The 19,889-nt window shown below is 38.3% G+C and overlaps 1 protein-coding gene across 1 annotated transcript in view; it reads right to left on the reverse strand.

Annotated features, from left to right (window-relative positions):
- TRHR (thyrotropin releasing hormone receptor) overlaps positions 1 to 19,889 on the reverse strand; it is a 478,797-nt gene that overhangs the window by 140,847 nt on the left and 318,061 nt on the right. The window contains exon 4 of the mRNA XM_032467898.1: positions 9,096 to 9,255. The gene's annotated coding sequence lies outside the window, so the exon portion shown is untranslated. The remainder of the gene's footprint in view (positions 1 to 9,095; positions 9,256 to 19,889) is intronic.

Here is a 19,889-nt window from a genome sequence, read left to right on the forward strand (position 1 = left end):
TTTAAAATGAAATTTATGGATTACACCATTTGTGGCAGCAAAGTATTTTGCTTTCTTTTATAAAAATCTTACCTGTTTATTAATTGTTTTTTTTTCCTCATAGTTGTATATCAAAAATATTTTCCAAGTTGCTACAAAGTCTTCATAATTGTTTTACAAATGGATGTATAATTGCTTTGTTTCCCTCATCACTTACCTAATCATTATTTTTGTTTTCTTCAGTATGATAATTAAAACATAAGAAAAGCCATTATTAGTAGCTTTCCATTTCTGGGATGAGGGGAAGGAGAAGCAGTTCAATTGGCCTTCCATATCTATCCGTTTTATATCTGCAAATTTAACCAATTGTGGATTGAAAATATTTGAAAAAAAATTTCAAAAAGTTTCAAAAAGTAAAACTTGAATTTGCCACAAACTGGTAACTATTTACATAGCATTTACTTTGTATTTACAACTATTTACATAGCGTTTACATTGAATTAGGTATTATAAGAAATCTAGAGATGGCTTAAAGCATACGGGAGGATGTGCATGGGTTATATGCACACACTACGCCACTTCATGTAAGGACCTTGAGCTTCCAGGGATTTCAGAATCCACAGGCATCCTGGAACCAATTCCTTGTGAATACCAAGGGATGACTGTATGTGTATAATTCACTGTGGACTGCATTTTCACAGTGCCCAAGAAGTCATATCTGGTTTGCAGCCTCCCGGTTTTCCTGAAGGTCACTAAGGGCTATGAAAAGCTCTAAAAAAGAAGATATTGTGGCTCCTTACATTATTTCCCCAACCCAAATCACATTTGGGTCCAGAGTTCTTGAACTGAGAGCAACAGTAGCACCATAATAACCACTGAAATTGTAAAAAATTAATAAGCAGAAACATCAATTAAACAGAGTCAGCAGAGCAGAAAGTGGAGTTCTCATGCTCTGTAATGATAGCAGAGAACAACAGGAAGAAAAAAGACTCCTTTTCTTTCCTGGGAGGGACTCAGCTGATGAAAAGCCATGGACTCTGCTTACTACAGCCCTCCCAACTTCCTCTTCCTTTCTGTAAAAGTTCTTTTTCCGTGGCTGTTCAGGGACTTCCACGTGGCTCTCCAGTTGTAGACCCCAAGATGCAATTATTTTCTGATCTTGAATAAACCCATGTTTTTTGATGGAGAACTATCTGGCAGTCTATTTGTTTTAGGTCAACATTTTGGCAACCCATACAGGGAGCCACAGAAGACCCCTGATGGATCCAGGGATGGTGAGTACACAAGTGTGGTACCCACATTGAGCTCATTGTCACTCACTGCTTTTCTTGCCAACCCTGGAGTTTGAAGGTAGATATTTCTCCTAGATCTGAGCTTCTACCCTCTTTATATTTTGAAGCTCTCCAGATTTTATTCAGGATTTATTTTAAGGTTTCACTCTTTCTGGTTAAGGCCTTGTTCTGTATGCAACTACTCATTTGGCACTTCAGTCTGATTTGAAATCAGACCATTCCAATTGGAACTGGTTCAGTCTTTGGGCCATTCCTTCAGGAACAGGGGCTGTTTAATTGGAACTGTACTAGTTTAGCCTTCAGCTCACTCCTTAGGAATATCCTTCTATAGGAACTGAACTGAGAATCCTTTGGCTTGACTCCTCCAGGACAAAGCTGTTTTCTTAGAACTGCCTGGTATTAAGCCTGTGGGCTGGTTGAGATATTTGAAGTGTTTAAGCTGTCTGAATGGCAAGCTGTTTGAGCTATCTGAGCTATTTAAGCTACTTGAGTTGTTTGAGCTGCAAGCTGTTTGAGCTGTTCAAGTTGTTAAAAAAAAAGTAGTCATTCACTCCAAAGAAAAACTTCTGAGAAATATTTTTAGGGCAGTGTCTCTACAGAGACTAAATATTTTTAGGGCAGTGTCTCTACAGAGACTCCAGCCATTTGGTGTTTAAAAACCACAGTTCTTCCTCATGGGCATTTCTAGCTAAACAGACTGACCTGACCAATGGCCATTATGGAGAACTTTTGAAATCCTCAATCTTACTTTCCTTAAAACTGAATTGGACCACCACAGCTCTAAAATTTCCAGAATGGAATGAAATACCTGTCTTGATTGGTATTTTGAGCTTCCAACGTTATCAGGAGCCTAAAATTGACTCTCTGCAAAATAAGATTTTAAGGCTAGCTGAGGCAAACAAACAATCACAAAAAGATAAAATGGCTTCTGAAGCCTTGTGCTCCTCTTCTTTGGCTTCTTCGTCTCAGGCCCCTCCTCTGGTTGCCATCTTCCTTTCTCCTTCTGCGCTACCTATGCCCCTGTACCCTGAGTTCCCTGTATGAATTCTCTTACTTAACATCCCTTTTCCTCTGAACTTAATCAGAACCTGTCCCTTTAAAATCAAGCCTTCTGAGAACCCAGAGTCTAAACCCTTACTTTCTTATAATCCCTGAGCTAAAGCAAGTGGTAGTCAAAGATTTTCCCAAAGTAAGTGAAGATCCTCACAGATATGCTGAGGAATTTAATAATCATTTAAACTCATCAACCTGGTTTCTCTTACTTGTAGCAGCTAGTCCATATGCTTGTCAGTGAAAGCCAGACCCACAACTGGATGAAAATTGCTAATTGGGAAAATCCTGAAAGGTCTTTAGAATTACAACTGGGAGACCAGCCTGCTAACTTATTTGACCAGGCTCTGCATTTGCTAGGTGACCTCATCAAGCAATTCCTGCGGCTTTTCCAGAGCCTGATGATTGGAACAAAATTCAGGTTTTAATAAAAATCTGATAAACCTGTTCATGACCAATACAATCGACTTCAGATTATTTTTAAAGAAAATTCTGGTCTTCCTCTAGATGTTGATCCCACTCAGGTAGTTTTTAACTGTCTATTTATTAATAGGTTGAATTATGACCGTTTCCTTCTAGTAAAAAGGATCAGGATGGAATGGGAAACTACATCCACTCCAGATTTAATCTGGCAAGCCAACTCTCTTGCTTTCTAGACAAGTCACCTAAAAGGAAGACTCAGTTGAAGCTAATGAAAGCCCCTAAACAAAATCAAAACTTTCCTAGCTTCTGATATTACTACAGGGAGCCAAGGCATTGGAAAAGAGATTGTTACAAACTTACGCACTTCAGGCACCTTGAGCCCTCTAACCAGCTTTTCCAATGTCCTCCCAGTTCCCATTGATGGGGATGAGGAACTACAGGGGCTCTTCCCAATCCTTCCTCTTAATCAGCTTGGAGAAACATTCTCTTCCAGTGGTGTTAACCCCACTACTATAAGGCAGCTCCTCAAGGTACTGAAACAGTTCAAGTAGTGGGGATCGCTAATGAAACTTAAGAGATTCCTGTCTCTGAACCTATTACCTTTTGTTTAAGCCCGTTGAAAGATACATTTCCTTTTCCTCTTAGTTCCTTTGCCTCTACCCATTTACTAAGCCAAGACTTCTTAGAGTAGTACCATGCTGGAATTTCTTCTTCCCAAAAGAGGCAAGTAATTCTAGAAGTTGACACTAGTCTTCAAAGTAACCAACCAGGTAAATTCAAAGACCCTTTGATATCTTTTTATTTGTTTCATCTCTGACAATACTAGAACTGACTCTGAAAACACTGATTATTTGTCCCCATTGAATCAGGTACTACCCTCCTCATGGGCAAAATCTCCAACTGATATTGGTAAAATTCACAGCATACTCCCATTAAGTGTCTAACATATCCCTCAGAACCTCTTTCCAGACTCAATCAATATCCTACAAATAAAGAAGCCCTAAGAGGTATAAAGCCCATAATAGAAGATTATAAGGGTCATGGTCTTATTATCTTTTGTAACGGTTCCTGTAATACTCCAATTTTACCAGTCAGAAAACCTAATGGTAGAAGGTAAAATTTGTCTAGGACCTCTGAGCAATAAACAACATGTTATCCTTGGCACTCTCTTGTTCCTAATCCTCATGTGGCACTAACATCCATTCCCACTGAAAGCAAATTCTTTACTGTAATTGATTTATGCAACACATTCTTTCATAGTCCAGTTGATGAAGCTAGCCAGTTATCTTTTTGCTTTCACTAGGGAGTAAAAACAATTCACCTGCATGCTTCAGGGTTTTACTGAGGGTCATTCTTATCTGTCACAAATCCAGAAGGCTGATCTGGATGATGTAAAATTCTCTAGAGATTCTACTTTGTTGCAATATGTGGGTGATTTGGTTCTTTGCTCTCCTTTACAAGCCTCCTCATAGGAAGACTGCTTCCACTTGCTAAAGCTTTTAGCCGTAAAGGGACATTAGGTCACCAAGGAAAACTTGCAGTTTGACAAAACCCAGGTCTTGTTTTAGGGCATCTGATTATCAGAACAAGGGCTACACCAGGATCCAGAGAAACTCCATGGTGTCCTAAGTTTCCCCAAACACAAAACTAAGCACCAACTGGGGGTGTTGGGGGACTAGTTGGTTATTGCCAAAATTGGATTCCAAATTTCTCTCTTATGGCTAAATCTCTGTATGTTTAACTAAACAGTAACATTTCTGACCTAATTTTATGGGACGATCTGAATAGCAATATCCTTCAAGACCTTGAACGAGAGTTTGATGGACCCATCTGCTCTTGGGTATCCCAATTATCAGATTCCCTTTTTCCTTTTTGTATATGGAAAGGAAGAGAATGCCTTGGGGTACTCACTCAAAAACATGGGCCCACTTTTGCCCACAGGTTATCATAGCCAGCAATTGGCCCTTGTGGCATAGGATACTCCTCTTGCTTTAGAGACATTACTACCACTGCCCATTTAGTTAAGACTACCGAGAAAAATCATTGTGGGAATTCCTTTGAGCATTTTTGCACCTCACGCAGTACAAGTTCTTCTTATTTCTCATCACACTCAACATTTCTCAGTCAGCTGCCTTACTTCCTACGAAGTCCTTTTGTTAACTGCTCCTCACATAACTCTTTTACGTTGTAACAACCTTATCCCTATTACTCCCCTCCCCTCCGTCACCAACGAAGCCCCTCATGACTACTCAACACTGGTAGATCACCTCCTGACTCCTCCTCATTATGATGTGCAGGAAATCTCTCTGAGTAATGCTGACTTCATGGTTCACTGATGGTTCTTGTTTAAAAGGTGACAATGGCAAACATGGTGCTGGATATGCTACTGCAATTCCTTTTGATATTGTTGAGCAGCATCTTTATCTATGGCAACTTCAGCCCTACAGGCTGAATTACATGCTATTACATGGGCTTGTACTTTAACCAAGGACAAAGCTGCCAGTGTTTATACTGATAGTAGATATGCTTTCAGAGTAGCTCACAATTTTGGAATGTTGTAGAAGCAACATGACTTCCTTACTTCTAGGGAAATAAAATTTAAAATGGCCCCTATGTTTAGGAATTATTGGATGCAATACTTTTACCTGCAGCTATAGCTATTATTAATATTCTGGGGCATTCTAAACTTGACTCTGGAAGCTAAGAGATATCATCTTGCTAATATTTTGCAAAGAATGCTGCCCTTTAGGGAACCAACGACAGCCATGCCTCTGTCCTGGTCCAAAGGTTTATTTCCCCAAATTATAACTTATAAAAATTGGCTAGAGAAGCCCAAAAACTGGCCTCAGGAAAAAAAAAAAAAACAAGATTGAAAATTCAGTAATTGTTGGTTTGATAAAAAGAGAAAGCTCTGATTCAGACTGGACAACAACCAAGTTGTACCAGAAACTCTCAAATTCCTACTCCTCATGACTGCACACGCATGAAACCATTGGGCTACTGACAAAAGGATGGATTCATGTATCGATATTGCTGGGGAAAGATCACAAGGCTGCAAAAAATGCCTCTATCACTTGTCACATTTATCCAAAATACAATCCAGGGATGTTTTCAGACACAGATCTTGATAAAAGGGAGAAATGTAAAGGATTAATAAAAGGAAATCTCAATTAAATAGAGTCTGGAGACCAGAAGGGTGAGCTTTCATGTCCTGTGATGATAGCAGCGTCCAATAGGAAGAAAAAAGATTCCTTTCCTGGCAACAACTCAGCCAATGAAAAGCCACACACTCTTTGTTTACTATAGCCCTCCTAACTTTCTTTGTTACCCTCTATAAAAGAGTTTTATTTCCCTTGTTGTGCAGGGACTTGCACGTGGCTTGCCATAGTTGCAAACCCTGAATTGCAATTCTTTGACAATCCCAAAATAAACCCAGTTTTGCCAGAGAAATAACTAGCAGTCTATCTGTTTTAGGTCAACAAAATTACAACCTAAAGAATCAACTGACCTACTCTAAGGGAGAGCTTGTGGACATGTTTCCTCCCTCAATGCCTCAGAAATGTGCTGAAGAAAAGGGCTCTGAGAGATGCACTGGGTAATCCTGCACAGGGTGACCCTACACTGGGATGCTTCCTCAGATCAGTCTCCTGAAAAGTGTAACAGGGACAGCTGAGTGACACACATAATGAAAAGTCCCAGAAAGACTTAGAAGCTGTGATGGTTAATTTTGTATGTCCACTTGATTGGCCATGGTGAGCCTAGATTCAACGCTATTCTGGGTGTGTCTATGAGGGTATTTCTTGATGAGATTAGCATTTAAAATGGTAAACTCAGCAAGTAATTGTCCTCCCTAGTGTGCATGGGCAACATGCAGTTCTTTGAGGGCCTGAATACAACAAAAAGTGGAGGAAGGAAGGTTTCACTCTTTTCTTTTACTGCCTCACCGCTGGAGCTGGAACATCTTATCTCATTTTCTCCTGCCCCCCAGCTGGGATTTAATTTCATTGGCCTCCCTGGTTCCTAGGCATTTGGACTCAGACTGAATTTCACCACCACCTTTCCTGGGCCTCCAGCTTGCAGAAGGCAACGTAGGGCTTCTCAGTCTCCTTCATAACCATGTGAGACAATTCTGATCGGTTCTGTTTCTCTGGAGAACCTTGACTAATATAGAGGCTTGGAGGGAAGATGGTGATCTTGGAACGGACTAGAGTGGTGGTAAACAGAAACTCTGGTGGGCCCATGAGAGGTTCTAGAAAATGCATGTGCAATGAAGAAGTAGTGGAAGTCAATCAGCAGATATTCAGTCAAATCAGATGCAAAGAAAAAGCAGAGAGGATAGAAGGAGCCCAAAGCACTGATGGGGGAGGAGTAAGGGCACAGGGCAGGGTTCAGAAGGAAGAGGGAGGGAAGATGAAGGCTTCATGGAATTGGAAGGGTTCTAATACAAACTGGTTGTTCCAGTCACTAAAGGTATGAAAGGGGTTTATTTTTGTCTTAGTTACATAATATAGGAGCATGAGAATGATTACAAATAAAATCTGGTACAATCAGAGTCTCAGAACATCTGAGTTGAGTTCATGTCTAATAATATTTTGATTGTTGACCAAAGTTTTGAGCTGTAGGTAGGTGAGAGAATTAGGTACTATTTTCCATTTATAAAATGGCTCTACTGCCTCACAATAATTGACTTGGGTGTGTTCTTGACATCTTTTTTGTTTGTTGGTTTTTGAAATGGGGGTCACGTCCTCCAGAAATCCTTCCTCTGATCTCCTTGGATGGGCATTTCTCTTGTACTCTCCCATCATATCCCATACTTCAATTATAATAGTATTTATTACGCTGTATTAGATTTACTTGTTTGTGGTGTATAAACTTTTTATGGGAGCATCAGTTTCCTAGGGCTGTCATAACAAAGTACCACCAACTGGGTTGCTTAACACAACAGAAATTTATTATCGCCTAGTTCTGGAGGCTAGAGGTTTAAAATCAAGGTGTCAGCAGGGTTCTCTGAAACCTATTTACAGGAGATTCTTTTCTTGCCATGTCTAGCTTCTGATGCTTGCCAGAAATCCTTTGCATTCTTGGCTTGGAGATGCATCACTCCAATCTATTCTTCCATTGTCACATGATCATCCTTTTTCTGTGTGTGTCTATCCTTTGCTCATAAGGAAACCAGTCATATTGTATTACGTGCCCACCCTCCACCTCATCTTCTTAACTAGTTACATCTGCAATGACTCTATTTCCAAGTAAGTCCACATTCTGAGGTACTGGGAAACTTCACTGTATTTTGTGGGGGGTGAGTGGCACAATTCAACCCATAACAGAGGACAAGGATTGTGTCTATCTTGCCTTTTTAACATTTGGATCCTTAGCAAATATCTCATTGCCAAATGTAAAGAATACATTCTATTAAAAAAAATGATGAATAAATGAATGTATAAATAGGGGAATGGGTTTGCAATAAGAAATCACATTCCATTCTTGAATAGAAGAAACTCATGAAGAGAGGGTAGAATGTTCTGAGGCCCTTCTGACTCCACAGTTCTTTAATCTCAACACTGGTTTGGTTTCAGCTATTTAGAAAAGGTCTGTGAATGGAAACTGCCTACTGATTACATCTTTGTAAATCCCAAATAGTGTTTAAGTACCATAAAGAGTGTCCTAGTGCATAGAACTGTATGCTTGTTGTTTGGATTTTAAGGGGTTTCAAGGTATCTCAAGTTGACTTGTTTTTAGGCTATTTAGAAGGACAAAGAATCAATTTGCATTGTAAGACTGACATCTTCTGGCTAGCACTGGGTACTGCAGAAAGGCTGAGGCAACAGAAAGGGAGGTAAGAGGAGTCATTCTAGGTTCAACCGTTAAACATCGGAAAGGAAAAGGAAAAAAATATATATGGAAATAACAGAAAGCTAATCACAGCTAGACAATATAATTTTTAGAAAGAGAAAGTGAGCATATAGCCTAAAATATATTTTGTAGAGTTCACCAGAATTGCTTTTGGTCTTGAAGAAGAAAGTGAGGGAAAGATAAAAACATAAATGAAGAGACCACTCAGGAATTGAGCATGAGAAAACAGACTGATCAAAAATGTTCTTGATGAAAGACTAATGCTCTTTTATAAGGGATGTGGGAAAACTATGAGAGAGTTTCTTGGATGCTTTGACAATCAGACTATTGTTCTGCTGTGGCCTGGAGGCAGAGCTGTGGTTGGATACCACAGAGGTCTTAGCAGGAGTTTCCGTTTGTACCTTCTGCCACTTATGACTGGTGCGCGTTGCCCCAGTTACAGGAACACTGCTGGGATAATGATTCTTTCCTCTGTGAGAAATGTACATACTTCCCTACCTTCTAACTTGTTCCCCAGTTTGTTGTTCTCCATCTCTCCAAACTGTTTCATTTTTCGTCTCATGATGGTGCAGTGCAGAGTGCGTTTCAGTGCACAGATGTGTCCTGAGTGGTCCTGATGCCTCCATGCTAGCCACATTATCCCTTGTGACCATCAATTCTGAAAGGACAGGAAGAGAAAGAGAAAACAAGTGAAATTCATCAGTCAATTGAGCTCATGAGAGATGCTCATATGTTGGGGGTGAGAGAGATTGAAGGGTTACAAAGTGGTAGGGAAGATGGGCTGGGTTTCTATCCCCAGGGAGCAGTGGTGATGGACTCTAGCCAAAAAAAAAAAAAAAAAAAAAAAAAAAGAATTAACAATTAATTATCTAATAATTATTGTGGTAAGTGCTTCTAAGGACATACAGGGTACCAGAAAAGTACATAACAGGGAGTCCGGATCTAAGTTAAATGGAAGGAAATGTTTTTTAGACACAGAACATTTAAGCCAATATAAAATGAATAAATTTTTTTTTTCATAAACATCAGCCTGGCTGCAGTATGGACAGAGACCTTGATGGGCCCTCTCTGAGATTAGTAGGGGGAAATACCCTTTCTAAATTACCTCCATGTACAGCGAATAGTTTAATAGTCGACCCTATAGCATAAGAGAACATAGCAATCTGTTCTCATACATTCCTGACAAGGGAAAGGTTAAATGGTGTTATTTGTGCAAAAAATGCTGAATATTATCTATGGAAGGAATGGAAAAGAATATGTCATCTGCATGCCCATAGCCTTGGAGCAAAATCCAATACTGACAATATAATGGAATAACACATGGTTGGGTCACACTACACAATACATATAAGAAAAAATTTATTTGTAATTGTAGGTAGTTTCCTGATAATTCATCTCTGCATATGTAAGGCAAACAATCTGAGACATGATTTGCAAGGAAATGTGGATGTGTGATATCCAAGGACACTTAATGAACTTGAAAGTTTTGAGCCTCATTTCTTCAATCCCTGAAGTTAACTGTATGTTGCAGGTGACACTACCCCACATATAAACCTTTTTTAAAAAATTTAGAAACAGTGGGATCTCTGTAACAGCTCTTGAGCTATCACCTAATTAAAGGTTTGGTCATGCTCAGTTATCCTAGCAGAAACATGAACTTCTTAAAAGCAGGTACCCTGCCACATAACTCCGCTTTTCACTGTATCTAATTTAATACTTTGCCCTCATATGTGAAAAAAAAAAGTGTTGAATGAATGAATGGTGCATTCACAAATGAATAAAGAATCTTGCCAAACAACTGAAGCTGCAATCGTATTTTCTTCAGCTGTGCTGGCCTACTTCTACCGCTGTTCAGCGCACGCAGCCTGAGGCTTGTCAGTCACCAGTTCACAGCGAATGCAAGCACCTCCATGCTTATCATCTGTTTCACAGAGGCCTAGAGGAGGTGAAAATACAAAACCAAAACCAACCTTCTAGAGAAAGAAGCCTGAACACTGAAGTGTAAAAAGGATGTGTAGGACTCTGGTTTGCTGGGTACTGCAAATCAGCAGGTAATTCCTAACAGGCATTTCTGAAAATTTTGTGAAAATTTGATGTCATTTGTCAGAAATTTCATTAATGTTAAATTTAGTGGAGAGGAACCCTCTGTGCATAGCTGAAAGGCCAAGAGGATTGCAGACCTGGTATCTTACAAGGCCCTAGCACCCAACCAAGTATCTTTAAAAAGATACATACAGCAGTATTAAGTTTCTTTTTGAAAATATCAGTGCAGAAAAATTTCTGTTTTATAATTATTATAACGAAATAAAGCATCTGTTTATTTTTCAGTGGGTTAAAAAAAGGCTGGTGTTTGCGTCATTACAATTATCTTCATTAGGCATTGTAGGTGAGTTTTTTTCTTTTTTCTTTTTCTGTCTCACAACTTGAAGTTTTCATGTTTTAATCATAGTTGTACTGATTCTTCAACTTAAATTTTCTTGTGGCTTCTAGCATAAAGTCTCATAAACAAGGTCAAACACCACTAATAAAAAATAAGAAAGATGATTTGCTTTTTACTTAGAAGACCTTTGGCTGTGATTTTACGTACAATTCGTTTAATAATAAGTAACCCAATAGTAGAAAAGTTCAGGAGGGGGTCGGGCTGTGTCCAGTGAACAGAGGAAGAGCCATTGCCTCCATGACCACACTCCTCACGGACACACTTCTGGCCCTCCCTGTGCAGATTATATGCAGTGATCTGGAACAACCCAAACCCCAAACAGGAATTCTCCACTTTCTGGGTCCCCTGGAAACATGGAGCTACACTCGTCACCAACCATCTGCTCCCATGTTAGGAAAAATGGAAAAGAAACTGTGTGGCGTGAAGAGAAGAGAGAGCTGCAGGTATTATGGCCTCTTACAAATGTCAAATGTTCTTGTTTGGTGCTTTGCAGTCTGTGGTGGTTAATTTTTTGTGTGTCAAATTGACTAGGCTAAGGGACACCCAGATAGCAGGTAAAACATTCTCTCTGGGTGTGTCTGTGAGGGTGTTTCCAGGAGAGATTAACATTTGAATTGGTTAACTGAGTAAAGATGATGCTACCATTTCTAAAGTTGTATTTCGTTACTGCGTATCAGAATCTATATTAAGTGTGCTGCATACATGGTCTTTAAATTATACTTTAATCCTAAAAAATAGGCATCCCTTTATTAGATGAAGCTGAGGCTCAATGAAAAAGGGTTAGTCACCAAACAATGTTTTGGTTTGATTCTAAAGTTTTTAGTTTTCTCTCTATAAAGGGAGATCTGTGGAGCTCCACGATGTTTGTCTTCCTCACTAAACCATCTGCTCATCCAGGATGGGGACTTAGCATAAGTTCTTTTTTGCTTATGGTTGTATTCGCAGTGCCACAACACTGTCTAGGTGCTTACTTCTTTTTTTTCCCTCATCATTTGGATGATGATGAGAACAAGATGATGAGCATTCCTCAGGGAAAAAGAAAAGTATCTCTAGACGAATTGAAAATAATAATAATAAAATAAGAATCTGTGCTGATAATTTGTGATTGCCTCTTTAGATCTGTTCTGCACGTGATACTTTGGAGGTTGGCCTGGAAGGACTGCATCAAGGAGGCTCTGTCGCCATCTGGTTTTGGGTTGGTTTCAGTCAGTGGAGGCACTGGCAGAATATCGGCAGGCAGGTGGACAGAAAAGTCAGGGTAGTTACTCTACAGACCCCCTCCTCTGAGGTCATCTTCATTTGGCTACATCTTTCCAGCTTGGGCCACGGCTCCTACAAGGAAATCTACACGTGTCCTGAATTTCAGTGACTGCTGCTCCCCCTGTTTCTTCAGGCCTGGGAGTGGGAATAGCTCCCCAGTTGTCACTTGCTGCTCACCCAGTTTCTTTAGGCATGGAGGTGAGACTAGCTCCCTAGTGTTGTTGTTCCTTGTTTGGTTGTTCTTTTTTAACCCCACCCACATATTTATAAATAGTTCTTTTATTAAACTCTTTTCAATTTCCTGTTTGAGTGTGATATCTGTTTTATCCCAGGCACCTGCATTATTTAGTAATGTTTATTCTTCCACTTAACAAATATTTATTGAACTATAATTATCTATGTATTATATGTGGTGTTGGTGGGGAGCAATGTCTCTCAGAAAGCTGATTTATCCCCTCCACTTAGATACTATTGTTTCCTCTTACCAACGTGTCACCAACAAGGTAAACAGATATGGGTGGTTCAAAAGTTTTTTCTTTTACCTTTTTTTTTTTATCTTTGAGGTTTAGGTGAAGAATTCTTAGCTGTGGAAGAAAGAACTGTCTTGCTTCTGCTAGCATCTTCAAATTTGGGTAAACTTGGCATTCCCCTAGTGTGCCCATTAGTTTAATTAAATCAGACCTTTAGTTTTTTTGTCTAGATAGACACTAGGACAAGAATTCTAATATGGCCTGACCTTGGCATGGTACATACATACCACTGGACAACATATTTTAATTACTTTTATCATTTCTATTCATTTCCTCTCATTTCAATAAAATACACAGAGGCTTAAAAGGACGTTTACTTGGCCATACTACCCAAAGCAATTTATAGATTTATTTCAGTCCCTATCAAAATGCCCATGACATTTTTCACAGAACTAGAATAAATAGTACTAAAATTTACATAGAACCACAAAAGACCCAGAAGTGCCACAGCAATCCTTAGGAGAAAGGACAAAGCTGGAGGCATAATCCTCCAGACTTCAAATTATACTAGAAACTTACAGTAATCAAAACAGTATGGTGCTGGCACAGAAACAGGCACATAGATCAATGGAATAGGATGGAAAGCCCAGAAATAAACCCACACATTTATGCATCAATTAATCTATAGCAAAGGAGGCAAGAATATGCAATAGAGAAAAGACAATAAGCAGTGCTGGACAAACAGGACAGTTACATGTAGAAGAATGAAATTACAACATTCTCTAACACTATATACAAAAATTAACTAAAAGTGGATTAAAGATTTCAATGTAAGACCAGATGCTCTAAAACTCCTAGAGGAAAACACAGGCAGAACACTCTTGACATAAATCACAGCAATATTTTTTTGGATCTGTCTATTAGAGTAATGGAAATGATAGCAAAAATAAACAAATGGGACCTAATTAAACTTAAAAGCTTTTGCACAGCAAAGAAAACCATAAACAAAATGAAAAGACAACCTATGTACCGGGAGAAAATATTTGCAAATGATGTGACTGACAAGGGCTTGATTTCCAAAATACACAAAAAGCTCATACAACTCAGTAACAAAAAAACAAACAACCCAATCAAAAAATGGGTGGAATATCTGAATATACATTTCTCCAAAGAAGACATACAGATGGCCAATGGGCACATGAAAAGATGCTCAACATCACTAATTACTAGAGAAATGCAAATCAAAACTATAATGAGGTATCACCTCACATTGGCCAGAATGGCCACCATCAAAAAGTCTACAAATAATAAATTCTGGAGAGGGTGTGGAGAAAAGGGAACTCTCCTACACTGTTGGTAGGGATGTAAATTGGTGCAGCCATTGAGGAGAAAAGTATGGAGGTTCCTTAGAAAACTAAAAATAGAGTTGCCATGTAATCCAGCAATCCCCCTCCTAAGCATATATCCAACGGAAAAGAGAAAAACTAATTCAAAAAAATACATGCACCCCAATGTTCACAGCAGCACTATTCACAATATCCAAGACATGGAAGGATCCTAAATGTCCATCAAAAGATGAATGGATAAAGAATATGTGGTGTACACACACACACACACACACACACACACACACACACACACACACAAATGGAATATTACTCAGCTATAAAAAAGAATGAAATAACGTCATTTGCAGCAACATGGATGGATCTAGAGATTATTATACTAAGTGAAGTAAAGTCAGACAGAGAAAGACAAATATAATATGATATCACTTATATGTGGAATCTAAAAAATGATAAAATGAATCTATATAGAAAACAGAAATAGGCTCACAGACACAGAAAACAAATTCACGCTTACCAAAGGAGAAAGGGAAGGTGAGTGGGATAAATTAGAAGTATGGGATTAACAGATACAAACTACTATACATAGATAAGCAACAAAGATTTACTGTATAGCACAGGGAACTATATTCAGTATCTTGTAATAGTCTATAATGGAAAATAATCTGGAAAATAGTACATATATAACTGAATCACTTTGCTATATACCTGCAACTAACACAATATTGTAAATCCACTATATTTCAATTTAAAAAAAAAATAATAAATAAATAACCAAAAGGACATTCATCCAAGCATTGAAGTAGGTTGTCTCAGTGATATGATATCCAAGGACTTTCCCTTTTCTCTTTATATGTTTGTGTTGTCATCTTCTTTTTAACTTATTTTTACAATAAGCCTTTACATATTTCTCATCATAAATATCAAGTTAAAAATAAAGAATATATCATGAAACTTTTTTACTGGGCTTCCTATTCTTTTCTTTCCAAAATTTTGCTTTTATGTCAAGTTGCATACCTCTTAAGATCAAGGTAACAAATAAAAAATAAAAATGGACTTCAGCCAAAGCACTTAGAAGGCTGTAAGAAAGCACTATAGTTGCTTCTGAGTAAAATTAAACCAAACCAAATTTTCTTGAAAACTGAGGTTTCCAAAGTAACTAAAAGTGATAACAATTTGAATTGAGGGCAGTTGCTAGGGGTCTGGAGGAGTCCACGCATACAGTAGAGAAAACTAGAAGTTTGGAGAGTGAGTTTATAGACTCTGTGGATACTTTTAGAAGCTTCTGTGAGGTGTCAAATGGGAATTTTTCATAAGGAAGGTCTAAATTTCTACCCATTACTCTTAATAAGTATAATAAAATCCTAAGTATTAAATCCTAAGTTTAATAACAACAAAGGATGCCTCCTCCTTAAAAATCACTAGAAATCAAACTTGTATGTCTCGGTTTACAAGTTTATCTCTTGTTTACACTGTTCATCTTTGTTATAAAACAAAAATCTGAAACTCTGAAATTAGAAGTAGCAGTTGGTGATTCACAAAGAATCACTACTGAGCTTTCCTCACTTTGTGCAGAGAGCCTGTGGCTCACCTTCGCTCTGTCTGTGGCGGGCGTACTAGAAGGGGTCACAGAATGTCAAGTGGATGAAACTCCTGAATAGGGGAGGAAGCAGAAGGCATGAGGAGATCTGCACCTAGATCTGGTCATTGAGGAAATTACTGCCATTTTTTGGTCTCTGATGGAAGCAAGAATTTCACCAGCTCCCACACCCTATGATAAACTGGGGCGTGTTAGGACACAGGTCTAACGACCCGTCACATAAGCAGCCCCACTGTGCAATGAGGACTCACTGGGATAGGCAGTCGGTCAGAGCAATCAGCAGTGCAGCACAAAGACCTTTGGCTTGGGGTGAGAGACCTGGGTTAATTCAGCTCTTCTACTTAATTAGCTGAGTGAGATTGGGACAATTGTTGGAACTTCCTATGAAATGGTATCCTTATCCCTCAGATGAGGGAAAAATTCGTTTGTTTCTGTGAGAGGTCAATGGGACAGAGTATATACAGAGAAAGACCGATGTGAATCCATAATTAGTTTGACTAGAGCTACATGAGGCTGACACAGGTTTGTTCATCTCTGCTTCTCCTGTACCCAGAGTTGCCAAATCAATGAATGAATAAAGCGAGGGGACTCCTCAAGTCTTCATGGAGAAGGAGGGACCCGAAGATGCCTTCTCACAAAGCACCTTCTTGGCAGGGGGTCATAGGGGTGGGGAAAACTTGAAGATAACAATATAATCATAAATAAGGGAATAATGGGGAAAAAGAGGAAACTGTGGAAAGTGAAAGGAGATGGAAAAAGGTCAGAAAGGGGAAAGATGGCATACTCAGTTTGTTTAAGAGGGAAACTTGCGTTGGACGGTGTGTGTGTATGTGTTTATGTGCGTGCACACATGCTTCTTGGTTCTGTGCACAAAAGAAGTATCAGTATACTGCTTCCTAGGGGAGGAGTCCTCTTCCTTTCCTTACACATCTGCCCCCCTAAGGTGTGCCTGGTTATACTGAAGCACATAAGCAGGCCAGGGTTATCCCCTAGAATTGTACATCAAGACGAACCAAGTAGAGTTAAAGTGGGCTTCTGGAGTTCTTTCTAAAAAAAAATAGTTAAAAAAAAACCTGTTGGTAATGATGATTGTTTTACTCAATACGTGAGGTATACTTCTAAACTGATAAAGTGAGTTTTGCTATATTTCTGGCAAGTATTACTGGTTGTAAAGGGAGGTATTTGGTAGGAGCAGACTTTGAACCTACTGATAAATTAGAATATGGAATCAAAAGGAGAATGCTATTCAGTTTGGATCCAAAAAGCTAATGAAACACTTCTGCAAATTAGCTGTGTTAAATAAATGCTCCCTTTAAAAATAAAACTCTAGAAAGACAACATTTGATCCGTGTACATGTGTAATCTTTTCAAATCTATTCAGGATGTCTTTGTGCAATCTAGTTTGTAAGCCTTTTAGAAGGAAGACTATGTTTAGCTGAAAAGACAAGTATTTTTTAAGCTACTATGTTTAGTGTATAATTTAACATAAATGGAAAATGGTTAAATGAATTTAATGTTTTTTAAATTGTGCAACTGCAATGTAATTATCCTTCCTATTTGTAAAGATTAAAGGAAGTGAAATTCAATGTTAAATACTTTAAGAAGTATGGTTATAGTTGGAGGTCTTTATGTTAAATTCTAATAATAAGCAAATCTCCCCTGCTTCACTTTCTCCTTTACAGGTTGCACTTGAGATTACACCTTCAGTACATCACTTTTACAGGAATCCTCATCTCAGGCTCTGCCTTCAAAGAACCCAAACTAAGTCAGCCATTGTAAGGACTTTGGCTTTTAGTCTGCGAGTGAAATGGCCATTACAGAGTTTGAGAAATGGCATCATCTGGCTTATATTTAGAATCACTCTTCTCACACTTGTGTTGAGGTGGGACTATGAGAGAGAAAAGGGGGAAAAGCAGAGAATCGGAGGCTATTACAACAATCCATGTAAGAGATGATGGTGGCTTAGAAGCAGTAAAGCTGGTCAGAGGCAACTGGTTCCTGGGGATATTTTGAAGTAATGTCATACAGAATATCCTGATGGATCATATCAAATACTGGCATTAACTGTAAAGCCTAAGGGTGCACTCAGAGAGCTGGTTGATTAAGTAGTCTGTTTTCTGAAAAACATTCTTTGCGCTTCATTCTCCATAGAAACTGTACTTAATTAGCCATCTGTTTGATTTTGATTCCTTGTCTCTTCACTATAAATTTATGGCAATTTTAAAAAGAGTTATACTGGGAGCAGTTTCCTTTTATTGAGATCAGCTACAAAATATCTGTAAATTAAAAGAATAAAACTGTCTTAAAGAATCTAGACCCAAGTACAGCTCATTGAGAGGAAGAATTAGACCAAACATCTTGCCAAAAGATCTATCTAAACTACAAATGTTTTCTACACTTGTCTTGGAAATAGATCTGCGCCTCAGTGGGTATTTTTACCTTCCATGTGTTTTATGCCCCAAATATATCTCTAGAGATTATTTTCTACTTTTGTCTACATCCCATGGCTTCTAATATAGATCTAATATGACATGAAGAAGCTTGAGTCTGATAACCTCCAGTTATAAACTATTGGGAGAACTGTGCGGGTTTAGACTCATCAAAAAGAACATTAGTAATCCAAGTAGTTAATTTCCTGCATTGTATAGAGAAGAAAGTTAGGGACACATCTTGCCTGCATCTACAGATAGTTTCGGTTATTCTGTCCAGGCCCAAAGTAGACAAAAAAAAAATCGCTTGTTGACTATTAAGACCTTCTTCCTTATTTCTAGTTGGACTTCCTCCCCTGCTCCTCATTTAACTCTTCACTACCCCACCGAATGTGAGAAGTCAAGAGTTAGGATGAATTTTAATACTTATAAAAGTACAAATTAATATCAGATCCCTAACTGTCCTTTAAAGGAAGCAAAGCACAGGGAGTTAACTCAAAGAATAGCATGTAAGGGAAAGGAATGTCTATTTTTCTTGCTCACATGTTTCCAGGGAAGTTGAGAGGAGGAAACCTTTGTGACTGAACCTTCAAGAGCTTTCATTTCCTTAGGAATCTACACCTTTTATTTTGTGACCCATCTCACACACATAAAAAAAAAAAAAAATCAAACTCAGTTCTAAGAAGGAATCTTGTATCATTACATTTAAATTTTGCTATTTTCACAAGGTTAATGTAATTTAATTTCAGGAACCTAATTGCCATAACTAAGTCACTTGAGTATGTTTACTATTCAAATGATAAATGTTGTTGTATGTACTTAGAATTCTACTGAGATCTCTGAAGGAACTGACAATCAAATATAAAAATTCAGTGAATGCTGAGGTTTCAAATTAAGTCCATATCTTGTTTATTGAGTGTGTAGATGAGTCAGCACTTCATGACTCACAATAATAAACAATAAATTTTTGTAATTGGTAATACATAGTTTGAGGGAATTTAGATCACCCTAGTAACAGTTATTCTCTCTTACCTCCTAGCTTAACCACTTCTTGAGCAAAGGCTTACAACTATATCTCTTCCTTAAGCCTAGTTTCTTCTTTTATTAATGTCATACTGCTCAGTATGTGATTTGGTATCTACTTTGGGGCTAGACAGAATAATAGAATTTGTCTCTCTGCAGATGCAAGTGGAATTTATGGCTAATGTCTTTCTCTGTCCAGAACAAGAAATCAAACTCTGAGGTGACCAATGCTTTCTTTGATAGAGTCTAAACCTACACAGTACCTCCCATAGTTTATAATCTTGAAGCTATCAGTCTACTCCCTCCCTTATTATGTTTCCTTACTTCTTTATTTATCTCAGGTATGCCTACAAGAACACTAGAGTCTGATTAAGTCGTCTCTCTCCCATACTTCTCCTGAGATTCTTGGCTTAACAAGTTGCCCTGAGTAATAAATTCCCTTTAGCAGTTGTTTTTCTAATGAAAGGTAGAAATAAGTCACAAAACTTTCTTTGAACAGTGTAGCAGAGGGGGAAGTTGGCTGAGAGAAGTATACAAGTCAGATTAGATTAAGTTCTATATATGAATATAAACAAAGAGCTTGTTAGGTTTGGGGTGAGAACAATTAATTTTGATCAGGGAATTAGGAAGGCTGTGCAGAAAACATTTCAACTGTATAAAGATAAGTAGAATTTTAGCATGCAGGAAAGTGAAGGAGGGCACTGTAGGCAGAAAACATCATAAG

The sequence above is a fragment of the Camelus ferus genome, chromosome 25 (genome assembly GCF_009834535.1).
Source record: "Camelus ferus isolate YT-003-E chromosome 25, BCGSAC_Cfer_1.0, whole genome shotgun sequence".
Classification (NCBI taxonomy): Eukaryota; Metazoa; Chordata; class Mammalia; order Artiodactyla; family Camelidae; genus Camelus; species Camelus ferus.